At 43.0% G+C, this 23008-nt stretch overlaps 1 protein-coding gene across 2 annotated transcripts in view; it reads left to right on the top strand.

Moving 5' to 3' along the window:
- The window catches only part of usp47 (ubiquitin specific peptidase 47), a 130623-nt gene that overhangs the window by 16182 nt on the left and 91433 nt on the right, over positions 1–23008 (top strand). The gene's annotated exons all lie outside the window — the stretch shown is intronic.

Raw genomic sequence — 23008 nt, 5'->3', positions numbered from 1 at the left:
AAGCCTACATGACATGAAAATATAACCGCGGCATATACCTTAACTGTCGAGGCCGCGAGCCTATCAAGGATAGACTGGAGGAAGGACAAAACCGAGTTCAGGGGACATGACACCCGGTCCAGACCCTCAGCCTCACACCACTCTAGAAACATACGCCACTTCCCTGCATAAACCGTGGTAGTGGATGGAGCGCGCGCGTTCTGGATGGTGTTAATCACATTAGTGCTAAGACGCATCCTCTCCAAATTCAACCTCAGCAGCCAAGCCATTAGAAGCTGCCCCAGGACAGGTGGTTGAAACACAGAGCCGTGTGCCTGCAGCGACCATGGGATAGGGCGGGGCCACTAGGAGTTGAATTAGGGCTGGGAACCACAAGGCTGTGCCCCGGTCCGACGCAACCAGGATCAAAGTCCTGCGCTCCTGACGTACACGCTCCAACATCTGGTTTATCAGATGTATGGGGGGAAACTCTTATAGAATCCCGGGCGGCCACGGGTATGTCGAGAAGGCATCCACTCCCAGAGGGGGGTTGTCCTTCCGACTGAGAACCACAGGGGGCAATGGTGGGTAGGGCTGCAACTAACGATTATTTCTGTCACACCCTCCATCTCTGCTTCCTGTGGGCGCGGCTCCTTTTCCGGGCTCCAGTGCATGTTTTAACTCACGTGCTCAAGTCTGCACACCTGTGAATGTCACCCTGTTGTCTAGTCCCTCTGCCTTAACATGACATGATTGATGATTCCATTGCAAATTAAAACAATGACTCATGAAACATTTGAATTTGGATCTTAACACTTTGAGTGCCAGCAGGGGGCACACAATTTAGAGCTTGAATGCCAACGCTCTATTCAATGAGAGGGCGAGCACATTTGCGAACGCATAAACGATATCTTAAATTATGGCTGTGTCTAATACGCCCGTCGCTTATCAATGACTTGCTTGCAGTCAACATTGTCGAAACGGATTGTTTTTTAATCGGTACATTTCCATTTGATACCATCTTGAAAATGTTTCTTTTTTGGAAATGTTCTGAAAAAATTGTGATTCTGCAGGAATCGCCCTTTACTGGAATACACAAAAAACGTTGTAATTTTTCGGCCTATTTATGAATCGTTTTCAAATAAACGCTAGAACAGGCGAATCCAGCGTCTCCGGTGTTGGTGACGAACGCAATCTCCGCTACGCCACCTGACCGCCTATTCCACGCTGTTCTGAGGGTCGGGATGACCGCAATCGGCTCGCACATGCCTGACAAGTAAAATGTGGATTCCGGATGTTCTTTTCCCCATGCGTTTTCATTCAGTCCAATCCAAAGGCTGCATTACCATCCGGGAGACGATAGGGGGCGGTATTTTCCCTGTTCGAGCTCAGAGAGAGTCCCAGTGGTAACGTGAGGCTAGATTGATGAAAAATTTATGGAAATCGCTAATAAAAAAGGTTAACGATTAATAACGAGATTTCTCGTCGTTGGCACTCAAAGTGTTAAGCTACTTGCTTAATCAAATGTATTTTAATAACAAATACAATAATCAATCATAATGAAAACAAATTAAAGTGCAAGTTTAAATGTAAAGATAATGTGCAAATAATGTATGTAGCAGCCTCTGCCCCAGCACCGCGGTTCTGATGGGGCTGTTATTAACCTGGTCCAGGAGGGGAGGGTGATGTGGATCCACTCACTAGGCTCCACCATCTCCAACAGCTGTATGGGGAGAGGAGAGGAGGATGAGTCAGATCAGACAGACTTCTAGGTCTTTTGTTTGCTGTGAGTGAGAGGAGCTGTGTGTGTGTGTCTTTATCTCCTGCAGGGGAACACACAATTTACAAATGACAGCGTCCATAAAGGAACCCGTGATTGCATTGCTATAGCACACACTTATAAATCATCAGATATAAGATAGCTAGCACTAACGTTCCCTGTCTCTGCAGTCTTGCCTGCAGTTCAACTTTTTTCAACTGAGAAAAAAAAGCAACCTAGAGACCATGACGCTATACAGGCAGTGAACGTTGGCTCTGGCTATCTTAACTTAACCAGTCTGCAAAAATACGACACTCTGTGCTAATTGACGGAGCTGTAAACACCGGTAGCCTAGCCAAGCTCCAGTGTGCTCTAGTAGTAAGCTTGGCGCTTTTTAGCTAAGTTGGTGGACACGCATCCTCAACTTATTAACCTGTTTCACCCGTGGAATATTTTCGCCTAAAATATATACCTAGGTAAATGGAATATTGCTCCACTTCTACAAGGTCCATTTGCATATTCTTGGTATCTAGGGACATCTATGGACCTCAGGGAATGTATTCACAGTGTCAGAAATATTGTGTCTATTACTAGGCTTGCTTAAATTGTGATGAAACAAAGGAGAATATGAATTATGATTTTTCTTTGCATCTTTGACAGTGAATACTAATAATGACCAAACATTAAAAACTGATCTCGTTCAGTACCCTCTTGAGATCATGTGTACAAAAAAATCGAAGGAAATTAATAAAGGGAAGATGATTAAACCGAAAGTTCTGTAGATACAGTACTGAATTCTCCCATCCGGACCAATGCAATTTGAAATATTATTATAGAATATGAAGCTTATAAATTACCTTATTATAGCCAATTCGCACATTTATATATATATATATACATACATTATCTTTCAAATGCCCGAGTTCAATTTGGATTTAGTATCACCAGGCATGCATAAGAACAGATGATGAAATCTACTGTAATCTACTGTACTTTTTTATTTTCCCCACAGTGCAACCGTTTTGAAACTAATTTCAGATCTAATTGTTCCTACATGTTAACAATAGGGAAGAGAAACTTGAAAGCCTTTCAATATTTGTCAAACTACCTTTTGTGTTATATTATCCCAAATAATAAGAGTTATTAAAGAAATTAATACAGAACTATGAACCTTGAACCCCATAGATCCCTTCAGGAAGTGTAGTTAGGAAAAATTCCAATGCTGATCGACAGCTAGCGATGTCTATTACAAAATGGCCGCAAAAAGACTACAATTCCTATGATTCAAATTTTCCAAAATGGTCGCCCTCTCGGAATAGACTTCACCAAATCGAAAAGTTAAATCTATCTAATGACACTTTTAACCTATTGCTAAACTAACGTATTGATGATAATATACATTCTACATGCTTTTGTGACATGTTAGTGATGTTAATACTTGAATACGTTTGAAATTTAAATCGCAACTTTTATACAACACTATAACAGGTTAACTGAAATAGCGTTCGCTTAGCAAGCATTATCCATGAGACGTTCTGTTTTCCAACATGTACTGTAAGCTAACGTAAACATTACAATACTAACTAGCTAAAACTTACCCATGATCTGAAGTAGCTGTCATCGCGGTTCCAGGGTGCTTCCGCTGTAAGTTAGTGCTGCTGCTTTCTTCTTCTTTGTTGTTAGTACAGAATGCAGTCAATGACATTCAGTCAATGCAGTCAGACAATGACAATGATAATGCCCCCAGCACTTCCTGTAGTGCATTGCAGTTACAAATGAACATTTGCACAGTTTTGAAAGAACGTTACCGGCCCTCTGTCACGTCGACGAGTTTTTATGATCGACGTTGTCGATTATGTCCACTAATCGTTGCAGCCCTACTGGTTGGACTGACTGCTTGCAAACAGGACCACAGCGGCCTCCCCGAATCGCTTCCGGATCCGTCTGACTACGTCTGGGTCCAGTGAAGTCCCCACTCGTCTGGGTGGGGACCTCCTTGTGACATCAAATCTGCACCCACATTCTCCTTGCCGGGAATGTAGAGAGCCCTCAGGCTGAGCAGATTGTGGGAGTCTTGACAGCCGCCTGGTGGAGACGGGAGGAGCGCACTCTTCCCTGTCTGTTGATGTATGCCGCTGACGCTGTGCTGTCTGTCCTGACCAGAACGTGCCTGACATCACATGAGGGCAGAGCCGTTGACGCTGTGCGGTCTGTCCTGACCAGAACGTGCCTGACATCACATGAGGGCAGAGCCGTTGACGCTGTGCGGTCTGTCCTGACCAGAACGTGCCTGACATCACATGAGGGCAGAGCCGTTGACGCTGTGCGGTCTGTCCTGACCAGAACGTGCCTGACATCACATGAGGGCAGAGCCGTTGACGCTGTGCGGTCTGTCCTGACCAGAACGTGCCTGACATCACATGAGGGCAGAGCCGTTGACGCTGTGCGGTCTGTCCTGACCAGAACGTGCTGCCCATCACATGAGGGCAGAGCCGTTGACGCTGTGCGGTCTGTCCTGACCAGAACGTGCTGCCCATCACATGAGGGCAGAGCCGTTGACGCTGTGCGGTCTGTCCTGACCAGAACGTGCTGCCCATCACATGAGGGCAGAGCCGTTGACGCTGTGCGGTCTGTCCTGACCAGAACGTGCTGCCCATCACATGAGGGCAGAGCCGTTGACGCTGTGCGGTCTGTCCTGACCAGAACGTGCCTGACATCACATGAGGGCAGAGCCGTTGACGCTGTGCTGTCTGTCCTGACCAGAACGTGCCTGCTGCCCATCACATGAGGTGTATGCCGCTGACGCTGTGCTGTCTGTCCTGACCATCACATGAGGGCGGAGCCGTTTGAGGACTAGAAGCATTGCCTCCAATTCCAACACATTGATATGTAGGGATGGGTACCTTTCACATTTAAACCGATACCGGTACCTGTGAATCGATACCCAACGGTACCTTTTTTCGGTACTTTAGTCTCAAGAAATTTAATTTACCTACCTCAGTCATGAAAAAAAAAATCCAAACTTCAAATAACTACAATTTCGACAGTTTTCGGCTTGTCATTGCTCCGACTGCTTTGTTGTTGAATCAAGTCAAATCCTAGGTAAGCATATATTGTGCGTGTGAACGTTGACATGAAAATAAAAAAGTAAAAAAAAAATAAAAATAAAAAAATTCTGTATCTCACTTGATTCGATACTCGGTAGTACCGACGTGTTTCGGTTCGGTACCTCAAAAGTACAGAATTCGGTACCCATCCAGGGACCGAAACTAAAGCCCGCCGCCCGCCAGGGGCGGTCAGTTTTTACCTTTGGCGCTTGACACTTAGAGGGCTGCCCGCCGTGTGGCGTGTAATCAATCAAGTTCATAACGATACTCTTATTTTGAAAATCTGTGCGGGTCTCATTTCCGCCCCAAGCGCATCTCCAGTCATAATATCGATGGCTCCGGCAGTTAGCAAGAATTAGGTTCGTATGATACTCTTATTTTGAAAAAAAAACGTGGCAACGAGTCATATCCGCCCAGCCCTGCAGCGGGATACTATTGGCTAAGGGCTTCTGCTCACAGTGCTCATGTCAACACAGGCAGTCTGCTCTAGAAGAGCGGACCTCCATGAGCTACCGTCAACTATTCACTTTTAGTTTAATACATGACGAGGCATTGTCTAACGGTATCTAGCTGGCTAGCTACTGATAGCTGCTGATATCAACAAATGCTCCAGCAATAGTCGACTCGAGTGCATAATACCTCCGTTCCCCCGTTAGCTCGCGTTAGCTAGCTCACGTTAGATCGATCTGTCCCAGTAAACTAAATTGTCTTAACGTTATCTACCGGGCTAGCAGTAGCTACAGATAGCTCCTGATATCAATGTCTTATAACATTGATTGAATGCGTATTCTAGCTGAGGGCATGTTGAATGTGATTTGACAAAATAACCGTAACGTTATAAATAGGGTCCAGCTGCATCGCCGGAGAATCCTTGCATGCTGAATGTAGGGTCTAGCTGCAGGGCCGGAGAATCCTTGCTGGAGCTGGAGGCCACTCAAGTATACAGACAGTGGAGCTGTTTGCAGATAGCAAGCATTTTGACTTATTGCGTGGTGGCGATGTCTCGCAGATAATACAACTACAAGTATGATTATATAATATATATTTTATTTAAATTTTTATTTTTTATATAAAATATATATATATTTTTTTTTAATCAAAAAAATTTTGGCAGGTAAGAAATATGCTTGGCGGGTAGACTCTTCCCATCTACCCGCCACTGGCCGGTGAGTCAAAAAGTTAATTTCGCTCCCTGTACCCATCCCTATTGATATGTAGGGTAGGCATCGTAGAAGATGTGCTGCTGCCCATGGGGACACCGCCGGTAAGGGTCCCCAGCTTCCTCCAGTGGTTGAGGTCCCCTATCACTGAAGTGGGGACTCTCGGGTGCCTCCACTTGCCTCTCACAGGGTCTATTTTCATACGGAAAAACCACCTCTGTATTTTTCTCATAAAGAGGAGACCAAGCGGGACCATGGAGTGGGAAGACGCCATCCTGCCGAGCAGGTGCATTACGGACCACGCCGTAACCGTCCTGCCAGGACTGAACTCCCTGAGCACACCGAGAATATCCTCTCGACGTTGCTCTGAGAGAGTTGCCCTCATGGACCTTGAGCTTAGAATCAAGCCCAATTACTCCACCTTCTGGCTGGGAAGATGAGTACTCTTCTTCCAGTTCACAGCAAAACCGAGGCTGGTAAGGTGTTCCACCACCTGCCTGGTAAGGGTTAATCGGGGGATTAACAGCAGGCCCTGCCCGCTGCTCGGGTCCCCCCCGAAGCACTTCCCCACCATGCCACCGGCCAGTGGGTGTACAGGGAGTGGTACCCCGTTGGCTGCGGCCACAAACGCCATAATCCTGGGGAAAACATGTAATAACATTGCTTGTTCTCTGCGGTCCCCCATGTACAAATCCCACTGCACTGTGCCCATGCCGACCGGTTGCACTGGGCAATGGGCAGCAGTGACAGCTTCAACGCTGCGTGCTGCAGTGCCCAGCCTTACCTGAGCGCAGCACGGATCGACTACCGCCCGCCGCTCGTTGACGCTCTCCAGCTATCTATTGAACCGGCGACGGTGATCTGAAGAAGGTCCAGCATCGGGCACCCAGCGATACTCCATCTGAACGTGCTGGGGAAGTCCTGGAAAGGACTTCGGTAGTTCAATGTTCTTTTCTTTTCTGCTTTCTCTTCATAACTCCTAGTATCCACTGTTAGCCGGTGTGTGTGAGCAGCCTTCTCGCGTGAAAAAACGAAGGAAGGACGAAGTATGGGACCCGGGGCGGGCGTTGCCGTGGTAGATGTAAAGGTGCAGGTGGAAGTCTTTTTCAGCAAGCACATTAGGTTACGAATGTGATAAGTCAAGATAGACTGCGCTCACAAAATATAACACTGGGTGCTGAAATCCCGTGGAGTATAATAGAAAAAGAAAGCAATACGCTTGGACCAGCACTCACAGATTTTGGTAAAATGTTGTATGCATGCTTGAGGAAGACCGGTAAGGTCGAAACGTTGCATCTACTGCCCTGTTTTGTTTATTAAAATCACCTTGGAACTGCGAGCCCCGCTTTGTTCTTATGTATTACTGTTTTTACAGTTTGGCTCAGCACCAACAAACGGAGGATGTGCGTTATTTATTTTTTCTGAGTGTAATAATTACAGCCCAATGAAATGTAGAAAAAAATAGGGATTGCTCTTTTCTCCTACATAATTTAGCTGTAATTAACACAACACAAGGAACAAATCATTAACTCTCAATAACTGTCAAAACTAAATTAATTGTGCAAAACAGTTTAGAGCCTTGGAATATGTGTGAGATTATGTGCAAAGAAACCAAGTATAAACACTATGAAGCTATTAGTGTTATATGTAACATTACTGTACAACTGGCCTCTCTTGATAGACAGGAACAGAACATACTTCCATTACAGCACAAGTAATGTTACTTGTATTCATCCAGTCGTGTTACCTTGCCAATATAACCAATATGATCCTGAAAGCCCAACTCCGAACGTTATGTCTAACATTGTATCGTTAATACATGGTGCAATTCATCCCATTCAACTCCAAAAGCCAGTGATGCCAATCCACGATGAAGCCAGAGGTGTATCCACGCGACCCTGCTGTGTTGACTGATGGCCTCCTGTCGCAATTCTGATCATATGTATTATTTAATATTAATATTATTTTGCAATGAGGCAGCTGGGTGGCGCAGCGGACATTGCGCTCGTCACCAACGCAAGAGACACCGGGATCGACTCCGGCTGTCGGCGTTGCCTCCGGCTTGGGCCAGCCGTCATACTAACTCAATTGGCAGAGTTAGCGGGTGGAAGTCGATGTCATGTACTAAGGTCTAATGACCACATAGAATAGAAACTTGAGGCAAGCTGCACATGAACAAAACAACCCCCTCAGTAGATGCTTTTAAAGCAATGTCCCGGCAGATAGTAAAACACCACAAACGCGCTTTCAAAAGGTAAATTATATTTATTACTGTGGTAGGACTTCAAACCTCCACTTAAATGATGATGATGATTTAATAAAGGGAAGAAAACAACCCACAAACAATTAAAGGGGAACTCCAACATTTTGGGAAATTAGCTTATTTAACATCTTCCCTGGAGTTAGACAAGAAGATACATACCTTTTTTGTCTCTGTGCGTGCATTTTAGCTTTGGGAATAGACGCTCCGTTAGCATAGCTTAGCTTCATCACTGGAAGTGAGGCAGGACAGTAGCCTTACAGTGCCTTACAGTGTATTGCAAGGTCTGACATTGACCAAATTTGATATGCATGACCTTGGTGGGCTCTAGGTCAACTCCTGAAAAGGGGGTCAATGTCAGACCTTGCAATCAAAAGTTAGGGGGCTAATAACCCTTGCCATAATTTCAGTGCGCCCCCTAACTTTTGATTGCAAGGTCTGACATTGACCCCCTTTTCAGGAGTTGACCTAGAGCCCACCAAGGTCATGCATATCAAATTTGGTCAATGTCAGACCTTGCAATACACTGTAAGGCTACTGTCCTGCCTCACTTCCAGTGATGAAGCTAAGCTATGCTAACGGAGCGTCTATTCCCAAAGCTAAAATGCACGCACAGAGACAAAAAAGGTATGTATCTTCTTGTCTAACTCCAGGGAAGATGTTAAATAAGCTAATTTCCCAAAATGTTGGAGTTCCCCTTTAACAAACAGGGAGAAGGGTAAGGGGAGAACACACAAGATAATTATAATTAATGGGTAGCACAAGCCCTAGTGACCTAGTGTCACAGGACACAACCACAAACCCTGCGGTTGGCAGTCTGGGAATCCCCCAGCAAATGTACACCACGTGCACAACACAATATAATTCCACACAAGTAGTGGCAAAAAGGCAGAAGGCCCAATACATATATATATATATTAACACATTCCACACGGGTGGCAAGTGGCACTGAGGCCACAATATACATATATATATATATACACTTACCTGGTAGCTGCACCAACACGAATACAAGGCCTACCAGGTAAGTGGTGTGAACAACATGAACACACTTAACAAATCAATCCCACACCACAGTGGACAGTGTCATAGTAACGGTTCCACACAAACAACAGTGGACAATGTTAAAATAACCATTCCACACAAACAGTGGTAAACAATGGCAACCTCCAACAGCCTGGTCACTGGTAACTGACACAGAGAGGCGCCCGGACGAGTGTGTGCTGTCTGGTATATCTGTCCACCCGTCCCTCTTGAGGTGATTGTCATCAGCTGTTACCCATTAGGCAATCAGCACTCTTCAGGGACGGGCGGCACCTGATAGAGAAAAAGAGACAGCATTAGCCATCATTCAAACACACACACACACATCACATCCAAAACATAACATATACTAACCTGATGTTCAGATGGTGTCATAAATACAGTAATAATGGTAATGACCAACCCACGTACGTCACAGGTGGTAATCTGGACATTGTGGACAGCGACTCCTACAGGTCGGTTGGGGACGCCTGCACAGCAGAGACAGGAAATGGCGGGGGTAGTGTGAGCCTCCCACACATTACACCTCGCCAATGTGAGTACGCGCTGGCAGGTGAAAAGGTGTGACAGGCTGCCTCCTCGTGTATCGGAGGGGACACGTGATGCAAGGCTTCTATCCTCCCTACAACCGGCCAGTGGGGGGCATATGCAAGCAACGTTCAAGACAGGGGAGGGCAGAATTGGCACAGTGGAATTGGGATGGGAGAAAAATAGAAAAAGTGGATAAAAAATATATATATTATTGTTTTGATCTTAAAAAACACCCAAGTGACCATGAAATCATCTGTTGATCACCAATATTTGCTAGCTAGAATTAGTTAGTGTGTATATCTTATGAGCACGATTTTTGATTATTTTAATAGTTTCCAGTGACTATCGAATTGTAGTTTTGTGAGTTTTGCCCATCCCTAGCGCATATTGAACATGGCTACCTAGGTTAGTTAATTTGAGGGCTTTTCACACTGTACAACATTCTCTATTGTATATTATCAGTGCTCCCCATGATTGTCTCACTGAGGAGTAACTAAGTCACTGTCACCATAGTATGCATAAGCTACAAAGTTGTTATGTTTTAAAAGTTGGGGTCACAGCAGGAATGTTCTATGTTGGGAACCTATGTTAAATAAACCTATTCTGTCATTAATGGATGGAATGCAGCAGACAATATAAATTAATTGGATTGTAGACTTAAGACTAGGGATGCCCCGATCACGTTTTTTGCCACCGATGTATCGGTCGGGTATCGGCCGATAAGTGCCTTGTTGACTGCAATCGGCCTATCGGCCGATAAGCTTGAATGTGCCGATGGCAGTAGCCGATAGATATCCATCAATTTGTGTAGCGTCAAAAGACAAAAAAAAGTTCACTCGCGACCTGCACAACGCCGTCCCCAGTCCCCCCCACACACACACACAAGCTACTGCATCAAAGTTACTACTTATGATTAACAAGGCATTCGTTTTGTGGCATTAACGTTATATAGTTAGTGTTACACGTTCAATAACATCAGCATATTATTTACCCGAACGTAGCAAGCATACTCGTTCATACTAGCTCAGTTCCTTCCGTTGCTCATAGAGCCCTGAGTTTTACCCATTCTGCAATCTGTTAATAAAGTTTTCAATCAGACACATGTATAGAAAGGCTTTGTTTTATTATAACATTCGTTGCAGTAAAATCATTATGCCTCATTTAGTCATCCTGCGGAGCTAAAAGCTAAAGCTAGTTTGTTGTTGTTGTAGAATACCTCTCGTCAAAATCAATGGCGGACAAAAGCGGAAGTAAAATGTATACGCGCTTGCCGATTGGTGGTAACAGCAGAGGCGGGTGCAAGCGGTGTGTGACGTAATTGGCAGAATCGACTGTCAATCAAAATTTCATTGGTTGAGAGCTCTGGTTGAGACAATAGTATACAGCTGCAGCCCGGTAGACCATACTGGTAGAACTAGTATCTAGCTGCAGCCCGACAGACCATACTGGGAGAGAGAGAGTGCTATTTCTTGATGTTTCCTTTTTTTAAGTAAGTAAAGAGGCCTATGTTCATATCGGTGAGCACAATTTGTAACACAAATATACAGTAGTTTAATAAAAAAATATATATATATTACAAAAAAAAGAAAATATTACAAAAAAAATATATATATATATATATATACCGATATATATATTTAAAAAAGAAAATTTGCCACAAATATCGGTATCGGCCGATTGTGTTAGTTGAACAATCGGTATCGGTGGCAAATTTTCATATCGGTGCATCCCTAACCGATACCGATCACCGATTGTCTATGAGCCATACCGGCCGATACCGATAGTTTTTGGTTTTATATTAATTTTTTATATATATATATATATATATATATATATATATATATTTTTTTTTATAAAATATATATATTATTTTTTTTTGATCCACTTTTTTTCTCCCATTTTTCTATATTTTTCTCCCATCCCAATTTTCGTATCATCCAATTCAACCCTCCCCTGTCACGAACGCTGTTTCTTGCCTCCCACAAGCCGGCTGCAATGTGGACTAAGTCATACATAGCACAAGTCCCCTCCGGTACTTGAGGTAACAGCAGTCGCATCTTTTCACCTGCGCAGCTCGATCTCTTAGTGTCGAGGAGTAACGCGTGGGAGGCTCACGCTGCCCCCGACACTTCCTGATTCTACTGCGCAGGCGCACCAACCGACTTGTAGGAGTCGCTTGTTCACAACGTTCGATCCCCACCCTTCAGTTTTCCCTCCCCGTAATACGGCCAATGTGTATTACTGCGGACGACCAGCCAAACTGAAAAACAATGTGGAGAGCTGGATTCGAACACGCGAATCCTAGCGTCTCCACACTGGTGGCGAGTGCCTTAGACCACTACACCACCTAGCCGCCCAAAATATATATATTATATAATTATACTTGTAGTTGTATTGTCTGCGAGACATCGCCACCACGCGACAAGTCAAAATGCTCGCTATCTGCAAACAGCGCCACTGTCTGTGTGTATACTCTGCTTTGGTCAAATCACATTCAACATGACCTCAGCGTCCCCAGTCAGAGCGATAGTTCAACAGGGTCTGAAAGGTGTTATGAAGCATGATAGCTAATTAGCCAATGTTCAGCTGCAAAAACGAATGTCGATTATAAGACATTGATATCAGGAGCTATCTGTAGCTACTGCTAGCCGGCTAGATGACGTTAGACAATGAATCATGTATTAAAATAAAGTTAACTATTTAGCTCACTAACGTGAGCTACCTAGCTAACGGAGGTCTCATGCTGGTGCATCCCTATCATTCTTAAACTGAAATGCGCATTTGTTGATCAGCGTTTCCGTTAGCCGGTAATTACCGGTATTTGACCGGCAAAATCTGTTGAAGTCCGACATATTTAATCTCTCCGGTCTTAATGTCCGGTGAAAATAATTCCCTGAGTCTAAGCACAATTTGATTATTTGAATTGTATTAAAATAGGCTAATATTAAATAGCCTATGCGATGAACGAAACGATCATTACATTTGTTTCCTCGTTGCTTCTAATAATGACAACGACGTTGTCAGCGAGAGCTTAGTGCTGGGTGTGCAAACTTTTGTGAAGCTGCAGAGCCGGAGCAGCAGCAGCACAATGCAGTATTCCAGCAGTACTCCAATTCAGCCATTTTCAATTCAATGTTGGGTGGGGGGCGCTGCTGTGCGGTCCCCAGAAAAGAGCCAATAACAGCTGAATCTGCTGCTCTGCAGCACCATACTCTTTGCAAATAAGTCGTTGCGAGGTGGAGAGAGTCGTCACGCAAACCCACGATAATGTTGCCGTCTCTCTCTGCCAAATTTCTCAGTTCTTCGCTTGATATAATTAATACAAATGTCCAATATAACGGAATTCGTTAGCTCATAAAAATGTGATTATAACAGACTGTTGTTTATTAATGTCGGGCGACTGCCCACAGACACCTATTTGATTTAAAGTCGGCAGCAGCACGAGTCTCGGGACTTATTTTATTTGGAATATAATGACTTTATACGCAAAAGTAGCCTAGTTTTAAGTAAAAATATTATAAATCTACATGCCTTGATGATGTCATTATTTTGTCATTCTTTTGCCTATCAATTGTTTTTAAGCTCAATAAACTCTGACCGGAATATCTCTCATTTGGGACACTGAGGCCGGCAACAATTTTTTCTAACGGAAACCCTGTTGTTGATATCAGGAGCTATCAGTAGCTAGCCAGTTAGACAACGCCTCATGTATTAAACTAAAGTGAATAGTTGACTGTGTAGTTTTGTTTAAACAATAACGCTAGCTCGGTAGCTAACGTTAGCTCACGAGTGATAGCTAGTTAGCCAACGCTAGCCAGCGCTTGCGAAAACGAATGCCAAACTGTCACGTTGATAGCAGGAGCTATCAGTAGCTAGATAACATTAGACAATGCCTCATGTATTAAACAAAAGTGAATAGATGACTGGGCCATTTTGTTTAATGCTTCAGTTATGTTGAAAGAGGAGCTCTGCGGTGCTCATGCACTCGACTCTTGCCGAAGGGTTTGTTTGTTGACATGAGATGGGTCTGGGAGGGGGAGGAGGAGGAGGGGCAAGACATGCAGCAGCAGAGTGTGGCTGTGAGCGAGTGAGAACTCCGCAGAGAATTGGATCATGTTTTCCGTGTCATCGATCGGTTTTCACGATCGGCGAAAATAAAGCATAATCGGAATTCAACAATCTCATATTTATACTGAATATCGGCCGATACCGATTGCTGATCGATCGGGGCATCCCTACTTAAGACTGCTGTTGTCTTAAGACTTGTCGTCTGGTTCTGTGCTTTGAGCGAATGCTAGTTAAGCTAGCTAATATTTGTCTTCCTTTGACTTGTTGAAAATGTCTAGGATACAAATGTTGAGGTTCCGTGTGGACGAACCATGTATATGATAAAATACTTTGGCGGATACACCCAAACTCGTCTCCGTGTGGACATGGAGAAGTGGGGTCGGGACACACGCACTGTTGAGTCTTGACTTTAGGCACATAGTGGACATTTACGCATATAACGTAGAACATTTGCGCATATTTCTGCGGTCAAAATAGTTAATAAAAGTTAAGACGTATGTAGTACCTACTTACTGGTCACAGGAGTCTTCAATAACATTTGGATGGTAATCCATTTTGTGAATACATTTGTTGAAACGACATTTGTTGGCAGACGACTCCTTATAAACACTGCTATCTAATGTTGGCAAGCTAAGCGTGCATAGCTCGACCTGTGTAACCTTAAGTAACTTGTGTTCCTCCACGAGTAATCGATCCCTACTTGAGTACATCATGCGATCAATCTGGATTTTTTTAATGCCCATCCCTAGTAGACACTGCAGGTTAGATGGTAGACACCCTGCAGGTTAAGGTGATTGGTAGCCCATATGTACAGTTTATAGTTTATTAATGTTTTCCGGAGTGTGAACATTATTGTAGATCACCCTTCGGTAAGTCCCACCCACAATTGCTACTCCGTCAAGTGTGGAGTGACAGTAGTGTCTTATGATTGGCCAATCTGCATTCAAATGCGGGACACAGCAGGTGGTCAACTGGCAGAACGATTTTGTTTCCCTTACAGCAGGGGTGTCAAACTCATTTTCACAGAGGGCCACATCAGCATTATGGTTGCCCTCAAAGGGCCAAAGACCGTATAAATGTTAATGTAATGTAAAATAAATGTAGCTACTCATTTACATATTGTTAAACATGTTGTTTCTGTATTTATTACTTATTCAAGTTATACATATTGCATATGCATTTGCATAGATGTAAAAATATATATGTTAGCTTATGTTAGCTTAGTTATTTTAACAAATAATTTTAGTTTATCAGAACCCCATATTACTCAATCAATCAATGATCAAACCATTCAAGTAAATAACAAAGAAGAATATCATCAAATACAAGCTATGACATTAAGTTTGTTCAAAACCTTTTTGTCACAGTCAAGAGGGGCAGAACTAACACCTGTGAGCTGCAAAGAACACGTGGGACAGATGTAGCAGATGTTACAAAAACAAATGGCTGCACACAACCTTGCAGAGGCCATACATCCAACTAATGGAAGATAGTTTAATTAACTTTAATTAACAGATTGCAGAATGGGTACACGGTACAGTACAGTACAGCTCAATACACACAATTGTTAAGGGGATGCAGACCAGAGAAAGACTTTCGACTTGTTTACATCAGGGTCCCCCATTTTCAATTCGTAATGAAATTGCTATTATGTGTCTGCATGAACACACAACTGTAACTGTACTCAAAAATAACAAAATAAGGGTTGTCTCAGTTCACAACTATATTGGTCAAGTTTTGGGTGGGACTTGTTTGCGTCCCTACAGCTTCTTATTCAATTGAGCGAGATGCTCGGTTATGTCACACAGCCAGCTTGCATCTGACAGTTCAGACAATATTTCTTCAACCCTTTGTTACCTATTCCGCCTGAATCTTTTTTGTATTTTGGGCTGTAAAATTGTCAAAGAATGTCTGAGGAGTAAGTGCTTTTGGCTTTTTTCCTTTGTTACTTTGTTACTTCATCAATACCTCAGATGTTCAACACACATGTATGTGTAAGAATGTGTAATAACTAAGGCTGTCAAAGCTTTATTAACGCATTAACCCACAATTATTTTAACACCGCTATTTTTTAACCCAAGATTAATGTAACCAGAGCTCTTGGGGGGCCACATCAAATGACGTGGCGGGCCGCATTTGGCCCGCGGGCCGTGAGTTTGACACCTATGCCTTACAACATGCCTTGTTTACGAAATCGCTAACCAGCAGTGAGATCTTGACATTTAACTTCTGAGCTCCCATATTATGTAGCCATTAGCCAATACTTTCCATTGAGGATCATACAGCTGCAAAGATCATTGCCCATGCTCCGCCATGCCTCTGGGTCCCTGTCAGGACCTTGTAGTAATCATGATAAATATAACCTTTTAATCTCTGGTGTTGACATCTGTTTTTTTTATAGGATCTGCCAGTCAAGTCCACAAGCATTACCCAAGATCATGTAGAATAATAAGTCATGTGATTCCCACCTCTTGACCCGGCCGTTTGCCTAGATGTTGGTGTAAAAGCTTGTTTTTACGTCTTTATCCCTTTAATACAATTCTATTGGTCCTATTTAATTCAAAATGGTCTATTTTCTTAAACTTTTAAAATACTGCTCCAAGGAATCTCTTTTTTTATTGATTTAAAAAATATACAGTTTGTGTATATATAAATATTTATGCATATATTATATATATATATTGTGGACGACGGTATAGTATAGTATAGTACCTTTGCATGGATCCATGACTGTATACCTTCATATTCTTACCGCCCAGCCCTGTGTCAGATGTTTGCAGTTTTAATCTTTCATGTTGTTTTTCCCCCTCCTCTCAACCTTCCCCATGTATCATTAGGGTATGTTTCAGAGTTGCAGGCAGAGTATTTTCGATGAGATGAAGAAGAGGTTTTCTCAGGTAGTCTTTGTGTGTGTGTGCAGGTTTGCAATCTGCATGGTGTTTGCTGCATGGAGCACCCTCTGACTTGGAGTGTTAACCTACAACTAACTAGCCGATTACCGTGACGTTTACTTATTTTCATTAGTTGAGATTCAGGTTATAAGCACCAACAGTATCCAACACACCATACTTCACCATAGGAATCTTTGGATGAAGAAAAAATTAAATTACCCCCACATCACAAACTCGCAAAATGTGTAATTCTTAAAAGACGCACTATGAAGAATGGAACACGGTTTGCATTCAATGTGGGGTGGATGAGACAGTGAGACACTCTTGGAAGGAAAAAAGGATTTCAATTCAGACACTTGGCGCAGGCCTTTTGTGTAGAACATCAGTGTCTTGGACATGTTTCTTTCACATAGGTAGACTGTTAAAGCAACAATGGTGATCTAGAGTTATTTGGTGTGTTTGGTTGGCCTGCTTGCACTGTTTTGTAATGTAATCTGAAAACGCCAACTTCCAAATGTTGCTCATTGTTGTGAAGGGCCAGATTAAACCGAATATATATATTTATTTATATATATATATTTAATTGTATTTGTATATTCTCTAATATTCCTTGATATCCCTTGTATATTCCTTGTACAATATGCATTGAATATCCATTCTAGCCTACTGAACATCCCATAATAGTCTCCATTAGGGGTGGACGGTATGGTCTAAAATTTATATCACGGTATAATTTGAAGCATAGACGGTAACGGTATATATCACGGTATCATCGTTTTTGATAAAACAATTTTTTTATTTTATATATTTTTTTTTTTTTTTTTATAAAATATATATATTATATAATTAGACTTGTACTTGTATTATCTGCGAGACATCGCCACCACGCAACAAGCTCCACTGTCTGTGTGTACTCTAGTAGCCTCCAGCTACGGCCAGGATTCTCCAGAGCTGCACCTGGACCTATACTCTAGTAGCCTCGAGCAGAGCTACGGCCAGGATTCTCCGGCGCTGCACCTGGACCCTATTGTATTGGTACTATAACGTTAGCAAGCCCTCAGCTCGAATACGCATCGAATCAGTGTTATAAGACATTGATATCAGGAGCTATCTGTAGCTACTGCTAGCCGGATATATAACGTTAATACAACGCCTCAGTGAATTATTTAGTTCAATGGGACATTTCGTTTTGAACGGTGAACTAATTTGCGTTAACGTGAGCTAACGGCTAACGGAGCTATCATACACGTCTACTCTACTAGACTTGATGGAGCGTTTGTTGATGTCAGGAGCTATCGGTAGCTGGCCGACTAGATACCGTTCGGTTAGACAATGCCTCATCATGTATTAAACTAAAAGTGAATAGTTGACTGGGTCATTTTGTAACGGTAGCTAAGCTAACGTTAGCTCAGGGAGACGTCCCGTCCCACTAGACTACTAGTAGACCCGTGTTTACATGCGTGCGGGAGGGGCTGGCACGCCCACTGCGCGAAGCCTCCTAAATAACTTTTTCTAGTTCGCACATATCTATTATCTATGACTAATTCTATCTATTTTTAGGGGCAAATGCGAGTGAAATAGTCGCGCTGTGGTTACATGACGTCATTGCTATTTTAGAGCTGCACTACCGGTTATACGGTATAGTCAAAATCCATACCGTAGAGCAAATTCATACCGTTTATACCGTATACCGTTTATACCGTCCACCCCTAGTCTCCATTCTACTATTGGTCGAGACCTTGGTGCCAGGCTGCCATACCCCCCAGACCCAGTTCAAACGTACCGCTCAACATGTACGAACAAGTCCTAGTTTTGCGTAGGAATCTGGCTACCGCACCACTAATGGGACTATTTGTTCATAGTGCGTATATATACTGCGCTACTAAAGTACGACTTCCTTTTCAGTCCAGTTTCTTACCCTCCAATAGAGTCACAGACGTAAAGCCTCCCCGCGACGCCACGTGTGGGAGTAAGGCCAAGTTCGCCTACCAGCGGTATTGAGACATCGTGTATATTAATATTTGAATAGTCATATTTGGCACTATATCGTCGAGTTGGACGTAGTCTATTAAGCTAATAATAGTCTGTTAATATATAGTGCTTCGTACGGTGAGAATACTACCGTAGTCAGTACCCCATCGTTTCGGGCAGAGAACTGGCTGCTTATCCAGGGTGGTTGACCCCACGTGAAGCTGCACCCGAGGAGCCCCAGAGCCGACGAGCGAGTGGACCTGTATACCGGATTATTCTACCGACGACAGCCCGCCTTCCCAGGCACGGATTATGCTTTGTATACGTTGATTATTCCATGGATAAAGACCCCCGACACTGCCGTGTGTTGGAACCCCCCCCCCTGGAGAGGACGCAAGGTGAGGAGACGCTCTGCAAGACGAGGTCGCTTCACGTCTCTCCTCCGTGGACCGGAGGACGCCGGCCCACAAAGAGTCCACCTGCTTTCATCTGTGGTCCAAGGATCGCCGGCGCATTGAACGGCACTACAGTGGGTTCACCTGGGATACCCTTGGCCGGATGAGGCAGCCGGATTCTACCCCCCCCCCCTTCCTACTCCTGTCGGCTTACAAGCGACCGGATTAACCCCCCCTAGTGTATCCAGTATATAATCATTAAAGTATCATTGCTGTTATTCCTTAAACTATTCCAGGTCGTATATGTACCACCTGCGCCTTCAGAGATTGGACATTCTCTATTGATATACCGACGAATACTCTTGCCATAAAAGTGCATACTAATTCCCATTCATAAATGTGATTGATTTGATTAAGTGCTTGCTCTACACACCATCGCTGTGTAGAAATAAAGACCTATTTCTAATTCGTACATTTGTGTTGGATCCGTTTCATCTACGTGACAGTGTTCATCATAATATATTTATGCCGAGTACTGGGTGGCCGAATATTAAGTACAAAGGTAGTGGTAGTAAGTATCATATCTAGTAATACAGTCAGGGAATTGTACCCCTCAGTTACACTCATTGTCCCCCTTAAAAGAGGATGGCCGGTAATTCGATATGACATGCTGATAATCTTCTTCTTGGACTTAAAATGACAAACTTAAACTTCAGATGGGGATCAAATGGTGCTAATTTAAAAAACAAGGAAACCCTCCACACAGCTCAGAATCTTCGTACCTGCATGTTTATCTACTATGACTCATCTTTTATTGCGTTGAAAAAATTGTGCTGTAGAGAGTTTCAGTCCACAAGTTCTTCCATCGGTGAGAAAACGTACCAATGTCAACATTGAGGGGGGAAATGCATTTTCTCTTAGCTTTTTGTACTGTGGCTACTTGTTTGTTTGGAAGTATATAGTGTGCCTTTTAAGAACAAATTAGATGGCCAGACTAGGAGCCTAAAAAAAGGTGCATGAGTTGGTCTGACTGAAAGACCGATTGATTGTTGTTTTTAAAATGGGGAATTAATTTCACACAGTATACATATGATTGATCACAGCCAAAGTTAGGCCTATGGTGCTTTGTACGCACTATATTTAGGACTGTCCTAGATTAAAGATGTTCTTAGTCGACTTATTGATATGTATTTCTACCCCGATCGACGCTGTATCTGTGTACAGGGCTCGAAATATTTTTTTTTACTTGGTAGCACTGGTGCTCCCAACTTAAAAAACTTAGGAGCACCCACCAAAATGTAAGGAGCACCAACAATATATATGTAATATATTTTTTTTATTGATAAAAAAACGACAACAGTACTGTAATGCAGTAAAACAGTGAAAGTAGCCTTAAACTATAGTATAGTGTAGACCTAGTAGTGTAGCCTATAGTGTAACTAGGCATGTGCCGGTATGACATTTTGGGGGTACGATAACCTTGGGCAAAAATACCAGTTTCACGGTATTCGGTACATAAAAAAATCCCCCATTGAACAAAACGTATTACAGTGCACAATAAGCTTTTCTCTTAAGTGTTATTTATGAATGTGTGAAGACTGTCTGTATTACACACAGAGGGAACTGTCTGACCACTTTAAAACTAAGTACAGAATATAAAATACTTCCAAATAAACTTTCATGATTAAGAATATGTAGGCTACATGTCAAAAGGGCATTTTGCTAATGTAATCTACGTTTGCAAATATGTGTTATAATATAGCCTAGTACTATTCTTACTATATTAAACTTTGGATTCATCTTTTGTGGTGGCTCAACATAATTCACACACGGAACTTTGTTACATTGCTGTCTGCAAATGAGCTCAGAGTGTCAACAGAGTGTTGACGTTGAGTTGATGTTAGCTGCTAGCTGGCTACCCGAATCCACAACAGCCAGGCAGCCAACCGTACAAAATACAGTCTTAGCCAATCACATCGATTTGTACAGAACTTTGGTTAGCTCCACTCCATTGCGAAGTAAAAGGTAGCCACTAGCCAGCACAGCCCGTATTAGCTAGCTACAGTTGCTAGGTAGCTAACGTTAGCCACCCGAAGATCGGTAGCTAGCTAACGTTAGCCACAGCTGCAAAACGAATTTCAATTATGTTATGAGCCATCAGTAGCTAGCCAGCTAGATAACGTTAGACAAGTGAATAGTTTACTGGGCCATTGTTTAATGCTTCAGTGGTGTTAAGAGGACCTGCACGCTTGCTAACTTCGGTGCGAATGTGAGGGGGAGGGCACTGCGAGCAGCGTGTGTGTGCGTCAAGCTCACGTTTGATTGGTTAGAATGGTCACTGTCAACTCACTGGCACATACTGAGTGATAAACTAGCGAATGTACAGATAAAGGGAGGAGGGGGGCCGGGGGGGGGGAGGAGGAGGAGGTCGCACCAGAACAATTATTTGCACTTGCACAAATGCTCCCAATTATATTTTGAGGTAGCACAGATACAATTTCGGTCGCATATGCGCCCAAATTGGTCGCAATTTCTAGCCCTGATGTATGTGTGGCTGTTTTCCGTTGGGTGCGGGGGGGGGGGGGGGGGGGGGGGGCGCCGCGCTACGAGGGGGCGCCGCGCTACGAGGGCCATTTTATTTTTGCATGCGGAAGGATAATAATGATGATCTAGCGTTGATTTCAGGAAGATTCGATAATCAGGCGAAAAATTACAACGTGTTTAGTGTATTCCACTAAAGGGCTATTATCGCGTCTTTTCCTGGGATTACTAAGAATTAGGGATGCTCGATATTGGCTTTTTTACCGATACCGATATTCCGATATTGTCCAACTCTTAATTTCCGATACCGATATCAACCGATACCGATATATGCAGGGTTTCCCCGTCCAAAAAACTGAATAATTTCAGGTAACTAATAATTTCACTGGATATATATATAACGAATATTGTTATTGTTTTTTTTTGTTTTTAAACCGATACAGATATTTTCCGATATCACATTTTACTGCCGATATCGGCCGATAATATCGGTCGGCCGATAATATCGGACATCCCTACTAAGAATCACAAACTATACTCTTATTCAAAACGGTATAAAACGGAAATGTACGGATGAAAAAACAATCCGTTTTGTACATGTTGACTGGAAGCAACTCACTGACAATCGACGGGTGTATTAGACCCATAGCTCAAGTTTCTCAAGTTTCTTTAATATTTGTCATACAGAAGTACAGAATACTTTTATACAAAATGCTTCTTACTGTTACGCTCCAGAGACTGTGCAAGACAAGATAAGTATGAAATAAAATAACATAGTAAAATTAGAAGTAAAAAAATGAGGTCACAGTGTTCAGTTTAGACATATGTACAATGTTCGATGCAGAATAGACGTAGTTACCATACAATATACAATACTATGCAGTGTACTAATATACAATACTATATAGTGCAAGGCAGAAATGGGACGAGGTGCAATTTAGGTACAATTCACAGTAGGTGTACGAGTTGTAGTGCAAATCCTTTATCAATAAATATAAAGTGTAAAGTGTGTTTGTGTGATCTAAAGTGTGGAGAGTGGGTGCTGCAGTGTGTTGTTTGTTTGAGTGAGTGTGTGCGTGTGGGTGTGTGCTGTGTGCATTTGATGGTTGTTGCATAGTGTTTATTGTTCGTTTAGCAGCCTGATGGCCTGGGGATAGAAGCTATAATATAAGATATATTTTAAGCACTCGCAAATCTCGCAGTCCCCCCATTGATTAAAGCAATGGCGTACTAGCGCCCTCTGGCGCATTAAGCGATGGCGCAGAATGAGTTAATGTCATATGGTTGATGTTCAGCTGTGCC

This window comes from Notolepis coatsorum (genome assembly GCF_963971535.1).
Source record: "Notolepis coatsorum genome assembly, chromosome: 20".
In the NCBI taxonomy this organism is placed as follows: Eukaryota; Metazoa; Chordata; class Actinopteri; order Aulopiformes; family Paralepididae; genus Notolepis; species Notolepis coatsorum.
The sequence above is the reverse complement of the archived record's forward strand: the minus strand, read 5'-3'. Positions and strand labels throughout refer to the sequence as shown.